The following is a 9,038-nucleotide window of genomic DNA, read 5'->3' on the forward strand; positions in this document are numbered from 1 at the left end:
CAATTTGGCGGTTATTTTGCGGGCCGAGGCATTTTGCGGGGTCTGCTAGAGTTGCTCTAATACACCTATTTTCTTGACATCTCCCGATCAGAGCTCCAGCTTCCTACGTCCCTTGCTATTTCACGCGTCGTGCCGGACGCATCATGTCAGGCTGCATCGCACAACCTCACATCTGAGCTGAGACTTTGTCGGACAACCCCCTAAACTGAACTACATGCAGAACGAAAAATACAAACATGCAGATACAATAAAATCAAGATTAAGACTAACAAGCAGCCCCGCTCTCCAACCTGCGTTGAACAGCTAGCCTGACGTTGTTCTCAGCCGGCATGTCGGGATCTGGATACCAGATTCACATGCAAGGATGAGCTACTACTGTTACAAGAGATAGAGGGATTTGGTGGAATATGATGGATGTATTATTGAGCCTCGAGGGCGAGTATATATTGAGTACAAGACTTGGAGGGCAAGACGCTTCTCCTGAAGATAAGGTAGGAGACGGATTACAAATCCTAGACTACCAAATACATGCATCCCAAATATATCTCTAACATCCCCCTGTAGTCGTAGCGGTAGCGTTGCGAACAACAGGAGCGTCGCGGACGGACAGACTGGAGAGAATAGCAGCCGACTGGCTGACATCCCCCCGCAGTCGTAGCGTCGTGGGAGCTTCGTGGACGGTGTCACGTCACAGACGTGTTGACTGTAGAGGAAGCCGACGAGTTGCTCAAGTGGATGATAACCCTTTGTGCCGATGTCGAGGTAGCCGAGAGCGTAGGATGGTGTAGCCATGGTCGAGGTAGCCGTGTGAAGAACACCGTGGTCGATGTCGAGTCGGGGTAGCAGGTGTCGAGGGAGTTGTCGTGTAGCCGCGGGCGCAAGGAGGCGCCGAGTTAGTCATGGACGCAATAATGTCGAAGTAGTGGTGCGGCGGGAAGAAGACGGTGTTGACGAGGCATCGCGCCGGGTTTTGCCAAGCTCGGGGACACATCGTGGACGAAGGCACGCATCAGTGTTGCCAGCACTGAGCATGCATAGACGGACGAAGACGAAGTTGACGAAGCGCCGACCAGGCTTGCCAGGCTCGGGGACACGTCATGGACGAAGGCATGCATCGGTGCTGCCAGCACCGGGCATGCGTAGACGAGTGATCTGCACAAGTTGTACGCCATGTCGAGGAGTCGGAGGGCCAGCAGAGAAGAAGACTCGATGACGGCTGTGGTCGTCAATCGGCATGGGGGCCGATGTGACCAACGGTGGTCGGGGTAGATGACGGCGACGCTGGCGACGGGCTGGTGCTAGACGAAGACGAAGGGGGTGGACGAGCGGCTGCTGCGGCTACGGGGGTAGCAGCGGCGGCGGACATAGAAGAGTGGCGGCAACAGCCTGACGACGACGGTGACGGCTAAGTTAGTAGTGCGGCGACGGTGCTCGAAGTGGGCGAGGAACTCGACAGTGTCACGAAAACTGGCGCGGACGATGGCGTTCCCGCGTCAAGGAAGGCGGCGCGGCGCATACCACGAGAAATCGACGCGCGAGGACGACGGTGGACCGCGGGCCGCGGCGTTACGGCCCAAAGGGGCGACGCCCACCTCGCCGCCTCCACACTCGTTCTTCAGATCGGGAGCCGTCGGCCATTCCTCCACTTCGACGGCGTCGGCCGCGCCGCTCTCCAACCCGCGTTGAACAGCCAACCTGACGTTGTTCTCAGCCGGCATGTCGGGATCAGGATACCAGATTCACATGCAAGGATGAGCTACTACTAATCCGTACCTTCCCTAAAAGAACATCTAAGCCCCACGGGTCCATTACCGCCGGCTATACCTGGCCATGGGCCGGGCCTAAAAAAGCCCATGGTAGAAAACTAAGGCCCAGGCCCTATCATCGGGCCTACTTTTCAAGCCCAAGCCCGGCCCATCTGGTAAAAAGCCCTGAAAAGCCCTTAGGGCTTAGGGCCATGGGTCAGGCCTCTTCCTTAAAATGCCAATATGCCAAGCCCAAGCCCGTCCAAGCCCTGCTAGTGGGCTCAAAACTCAGGCCCAAGCCCAGCCCATAGACAAGCCCATTGGGCCTAGGCCCTGGATTTTAGGTCACCAGATCGCCTTTATCAGAATGGATGGAGCGAAGGATGATATATATTTATCTGGTCGAATGTGATTGAGAGGGCGGTGTGAACAAAGGAAGAGAAAAAATGATTTAATCCGGGCATCTCCAATAGATAGTCCAAATGTAAAAGTATCTAATTTTTGGACCGTCTGGGGCAAAAAACGCTGCTCCAACAGACGGTACATATGCAAAAAAAATTGGACCGCGGCCTCCTCGTGATGTAAAATACAACAGCTCGCGGTGCAAATTTACATCACGAGGTGCATCTGGTCCAAAACCAGCCGCCGCCCACGAACGCCCAACCGCCGCTTCCTTTCCTTTCCTACCCACGCCCGTCCGCCCGCCCGAAGACCAGCCGACCGGAATCCGCCGCCGCGACCACCCAAAACCTCGCCGTCGCGCCGCCACCACCCCACATGCCCGCCGCCGCCGTCGCCCCCGTCGCCTCCCTTGCCGGTAGCCGGCTCGCAGCCGCCCGGACGCCGCCGAATCGGGAGGCAGCCGGCGCGGGATTCGGCGCCTCCGGCGGTCCGGCTGCCACGGTAGGCCTCCGCCGGGTCTTAGGCTGCCGCCGACCTCCTCCCCGTTGGCCGTGAGCCTGTCCACGGCCGTTGCACCGGCTGCACGACCGTCGCACCAAGCCCTCCGCCCGGCTGCCGAACTATTCTTCGCCACCCGCCGAGGTCCTCTTGGCCGGCCTCCAAGCTCATTTCTTATCACCGCCGCCGTCCGGAGCCGACCGCAGCCGTCAGCAGCAGCCAATCCAACCGGTGGCCATCTTCTTCCACCGCGCGCACATGGTGTTTGACAGAATTCCCCAAGGTAAAAAAATGACGAAACTTGATGATTTAACTTGGGATTGGATAGTATGTTTGACGGTGGTTGTGTGCATTGTAGATGAGCTGGGTTGACTCCTCTTTCGTGGATGATTCATCATCGGACGAGGAATTTGATTTGCATGAAGAAGAGGAGATTGCTATGCTAGTGGCCATGCACAAGAGGAAGAAACCGAAGCTATGTTGTATTGTGCAAAACTATGTTGTATTTGTGTTGCATTTCATCTCCTCGATCTGAAGAACTATGTAATAATTTGATATTGTGGACATGAATTTTTTTTATGTTGTTTTAAAACATGTTTTATGCAATATGTGTGGCTGTACAGTGGCTGGACAGGGGCTGAACAGCAGCCGCGCGGCTGCTGCCGGTTTTGGACCATGAATTTGGACCATCTATTGGAGTTGCTTGGACCATGAATTTGGACCATCTGTTGGAGTTGGCCCTTTTTCGGAGCTCCAAAGCGCACTTTTTGGCGGTCCAAATTTTACATCTCCGATTTTGAACCGTCAAAATTTGGACCACTATTGGAGATGCTCTAATGCTCCTTCTAATCCAAAAATTAAACTGGTTTATTTTTACAACAAACATTGCTTAGTTTTTTACCTGCGAGTAGAGGTCTAGACAAAAGATAACAAAAACATATTCGTGGAGGTCTATGAAAAAGATAACAAAATTAGTGCATCAAAATACTTTCAAAATTAGTCATTTTAGAGAGCAATTTTGGTTTTTTCTCAGACCTCCGAAAATATCATTCCGCATGAAAATTTGTATGCAAGTGAAACACTCGCCATTATTTATAAAAAAATCGGATTTTTAAATTTTATTATTAATTTTCACATTTTAGTTTTCATCTGGGTGCAAACTCTATGTTCGTGCCATGGGCCTTATTAGTATGTTATAATACGAAAATACAAAGGTGAACATGTGTGCGCGCGCACCCATGTGAATAGTAAATTCATAAAAAATGCTAGAAAAAAATAAAAAAATTATGAAATTTTGCGGTATGAACCTTAGCCGGTCATTTTACTCATGTGTGAAGTTTCATGATGTATTGACACACATGGTATTTGTAGCGACCCGACCTCAGACGGTCAAGTCTCTCTGCTTAAGTGTCATCGCTGGATCGGTATGCTGACACATAGAGTACTCGAGGATTTATAACAAAGGTAAATCACATGTATAAAGTAACGTAAATACTATTACCTCAATCCAAATAGTGGAAGTAACAACAAGGTTGTGGATTCCCATCAACACCAACGACAAAGTTGAGTGTAGAAATCGTAACCCTAACGTATCACTTACTCGTCGTAAGATTCCTGCAACATGAGACGTTGCAGCCACAAAGGGTCAGTACATTGAATGTACTGGCAAATTCACACCATAGGATAATGATGAATAATAGCTATCACTACATGCATATTTGGCTGGTGGAAAAGCTCTATGGTTGAAATGTTTTTGCGAAAAGCCAATTTTTCCCTACTACAAAGGAATATATTTTATTTAACTATCAAAATTGGTTGAAACATTGAGAAGGTTCCTCCAACTCAACCCCAAATTAACATAATCATCAACCCAACAAATTAATTAAACTAGAGTGATGAGATCAACATGATAATTCAAGAACCAGATACTCAAGATGTCCATAACCGGGGACACGACTAATCATGATTAGTTTGTACACTCTGCAGAGGTTTGCGCACTTTTCCCCACAAGACTCGATCTCCTCCGTTGGATTTCTTGCACTGCATGGTGTTTGAGAAACGGATGACCGAGACACAGTCTTTCGGAAGCATTAACTCTAACCCCGGGTAGACAGTACCAACCTACACCCTCTACACTGCTAGCCTACCACTGGAAGAGGTCATGCAACCTACTCAACTATGCTAGAGCCCATAATAGCTTCTGGCTGCACACGGAAGTTTCTAGCATGAATAATCTTATGATCCCTTTGAGCCTGGGTGGCATTCCATAGGGTGATCACACGGGTCCTCCGGGATCCCCTTGGGCAAGCACTGGGTTCTCCAGGTGCCCGGGCAAACCACTGGGTGCTCCAGGGTGCCCCAACCAATCCACCCAGATGTGTATTAAAGTAGCCACCTTAAGTTTCCCTTAGATAATAATAACTCTCACATCTTTCATGAATTCTCTCAAACCAATCCACGTCTACGAGCATAGCATAGCAGTATAAGCATAATGTAGTAACTCCCAGGGGTTTGAATGCAGTACAATAGGTTCCCACCTCATCAACTACTTCCCAATACCCACATGTTATCAATTCCTAACCATGCAATGTTTGAGGGTGAAACTAATGCATAAAAACTGGGTATGAAAGGGGTATGATCAAAGTGTGAACTTGCCTTGTACTGTTGATGAAGATGTTTGGCACTCATAACTCCTGATAGTTCTACTCGTCACACTCCGGTCAATCTATCGTAAGCAAGCAATAGTAACCACACATAAGCATTCACTCAAAAGATCGGAAAGAACGAAGAAGACACATCGGAAAACATCAAAACCAAACAAATAAATCTTGCAACATAAAACAATTTCTAACAGTACCAAAATTATGTTAATTTGGCCTTATCAGAAAGTTTAGGTCAAGAGCTTCGTTTGGCAAAAAGAATCAACTCAAACGGAATTACGAAACTCAAGTTATGATCAAACGAAGTTCAAAATCAAATCTGTTTGAATTCAAATTATAAAACTTTCAAAAACATGTTCAAGTTGGTTAAATGGATAGAGGGGATCATAATGAAGAAGTGGGCGTTGGTTTTGTTGAATTTGGATAAACGGGCTAAAAGTTGTGCTAGTTTGAACCAGAGGGACTAATTTGTAAAAACATTAATTGCGAAAAGATCCCTGACCTAAATTAAAAAGAAAAAGAAAAAACTATCGAGCGACGCTCGCTAACAGAACCAAACGAACGAAAACCATTCGCTACAGAAGTCTAAACGACGAATGTTCGTTAAATAACTAGACTAAAAAGAAAAACCGTGTTTTAAAGAAAAAACCGAGAAAACCGTGGCGGTTTGCGGTTTATACCGGTCGGGGAAAACGGGAGGATCGGGTCGGGCGGCGGAGCGGATCCGGCCGGCGGCGAACTCCGGCGCGAGCGTTGGGGCGGCGGCGGCGTCCGGCGAAGTGCGGCAGCGGCTGTGGCGCTGGGGGTGTGCAGCGGCGGCGGCGGCGATGGCGCTGCGCGGCAAAGGGCGGCGGCGCCGGCGATGCGAGAAGCAGCGAGGCGAGGTGAGAGAGAGAGGGCCGGGGGCGCTATTTATGGAGGGGCGGCCTGAGGAGGCGTGCGGCAGGGGCAAAGGCGGCGCGAGGAGGCCGACTCGGCCACGGTGGTGGCCGGCAAGTCGTGCGGCGGCGGGACTCCCGCTCGGGAGCTCGGGGACGGCGAAGAGGTGGGCTGGGCCGCGGCCTGGCTGGAGCTGGGCCGGCCCAGTCGGCGACGGAGGAAGATTTTTTTTTAACATTTTTTTAGACAAATAAAAAATAATAAAAACAAAATAAAAAAATTATATGGGCATATTATATATCAAAGTTTTCAGAAAAATATTCTTTATCACTTGAACATTTTGATAACGTCAAATAAAATCCAAAAAAATTTAAATAATCCAAATAGTGTTGCTGCTCTAATAAAATCCAATAAAAATCATTTAAAAATACCAAAATACTTTCAAATTTATTTTTCTCCAATTTTCTAATGTAGGGGATCATGTTACCCTATTTTCCATATATTTTATTTTGGAGAAAAATAATTTGAATAAAAACCAAATAACTCCAAATTAAAAAAAATAATTTCAAAAGGACTTTAAATTTGATCCTTTTAAACTTCCAACTCAGATTCATATATTTTGAAGAAGTCATTTTATCTTCTCTCATGAAAATCATTGAGTTACTTAAAGTTTCCGAATTTAAAATATTTCCAATGGAATTCAAATATTTTCAAAAACCCTTTTCATTTATTTAAATGGAAGAAGTCATGTCATCTTCTCTCCAAGGTTTTGTGGTGAAAAGAATTTGAATTCACGGAGATCACGAATGCAAGGTGAAAGTTTGGGAAAGTCCTTTTATTCCCTCTCATTTAACTTTCAAAAGTTTCGAATTTCACTCAATTTCACACAGGCAATCAAACAATTAATCATAACTATCTATTTAATATAACATTCCAAAATTTAGAATTTTGGGATGTTACAGTATTCTTAATGAAGAAAATACAAATGCAACCATACTATTCATTAAACAGTGTTTCTTAATATAGCTTTGATTTTGTCATTTTTGCCCAAATTACCACGGATGTGATTTCTTCGTGAAACTTCGTATGTGAGTACACCGGTTGACTATGTATTTTAAAAAATTAATTCAGATTTTTTTATTTTTCTATTAATTTTTGAATTTACTATTCATAAAGGGTGCAGGTGCATCCATGTTCACCAAATCCGCGTTCATTATAATACGACATATTTTTATATCTGGATTTTATATTATACTTCCTCTGTTGCATATTATAAGTTGTTACTAGAAACAATATAGGACGCAGATATTCACCACACGTGTGGCAGGAGGAGCACCGTACTGCACGACTCATTCGGTACGAGGGGATCGATCCCCCGCACGAATTTGTTTGGCAGGGGGAACCCACAGCCCGCACGCCTCCATCACACCCGGCCCTTTCCCATGTGAAAAGTAAAAAAAGAAACAAAAAGCCCGATGACAATGAATAAAATGAAAAGGCCCATATTTTGGTTTTTTCTGTGACAAATAAAAGCCCACTTTTTGCTTAGCTACTAAAAAATGCCATCAGCTTTAAAAAGCAGAAAAATGGAAAATCCAGAAAAATTGCCATTCGAGTTTGTCCAAACTATTTGACATTATATTTTTTTTTACAATTACAAGGTTTGTAAACACATATTTGATTCCCCAATGAAGCATGGCAAATCCGTATGAAAAAAATATTACCATGTGAAAAAAAACACAAAAAAGTTGAAAATTCATGTGAAAAAAGCACAAAAAAGGAAAATTTGGCCAGGACAATAAAAGATAAAAATGCCATGGCATTTTAATCGAATTGCCATGAAAGTTTAATTAGAATTGTCGTGTTTTGAATGAGAAATTTGCCGTGTGTGGAAAAAATACAAAAATTTCAAAGTCAAGTATGAACAAGAAAATTTGCCATGGCAGATTTGTATCAAGAATTGTCGTGTTTTGTATGATGAATTTGCCGTGTGTGAAAAAACACAAAAAGTTGGAATCAAGTATGAATGAGAAACTTGCCATTTAAGATTTGTATCAAGAATTGCCATGGTAGATTTGTATGATGAATTTGTCATGTGTGAAAAGAACACACAAAATTGAAAATCAAGTATGAACATGAAAACATGCCATGCAGATTCTTATCAAACTTGCCATGGCAGAATCGTATGAAAACTTGCCATGATGAAAATTCATGTAAACTAAATTTGCCAGGATCAATAAACTAAATTTGCCATGATTTGTAAACTAAATATGCCATGAACCATTAAACTAAATTTTGCAATGATCAATAAACTAAATTTGTATCAAAACTTGGCATGGCAGATTCGTATCATGAATTACTGTGTTTGTATGATGAATTTGCCGTGTGTGAAAAAAATTGAAAATAAAAAAATATGAACAAAAAACTTGCCATGGCAGATTCGTATCAAGAATTGTTGTGTTTTGTATGATGAATTTGCCATGTGTGAGAAAACACAAAAAGTTGAAAACCAAAGTATGAAAAAAATTGCCATGGTAGATTCGTATGAAAACTTGCCATGGCAAAATTCATGTTAAGTAAATTTGCCATGATTTGGAAAATAATTTTGCCATGACCAGTAAACTAAATTTGCCATGTCCAGTAAACTAAATTTGCCATGATTTGTTAACTAAATTTGCCTTGTTTGTGAAAGTAAATTTGCGAAGGGGAAATAGAGTGAAATTTGCCATGGCAAGTTTGCCTTCTGTTTGAAGGATGGCAAGTTTACCGTATTTTAGAATTTTCCAAAATTCAACTAGTAAATTTGACATGGCAATGTAGGTACTAAATTTGCCATGGCAAGTGAAAAATATAT

The sequence above is a fragment of the Triticum aestivum genome, chromosome 1D (assembly GCF_018294505.1).
Source record: "Triticum aestivum cultivar Chinese Spring chromosome 1D, IWGSC CS RefSeq v2.1, whole genome shotgun sequence".
Classification (NCBI taxonomy): domain Eukaryota; kingdom Viridiplantae; phylum Streptophyta; class Magnoliopsida; order Poales; family Poaceae; genus Triticum; species Triticum aestivum.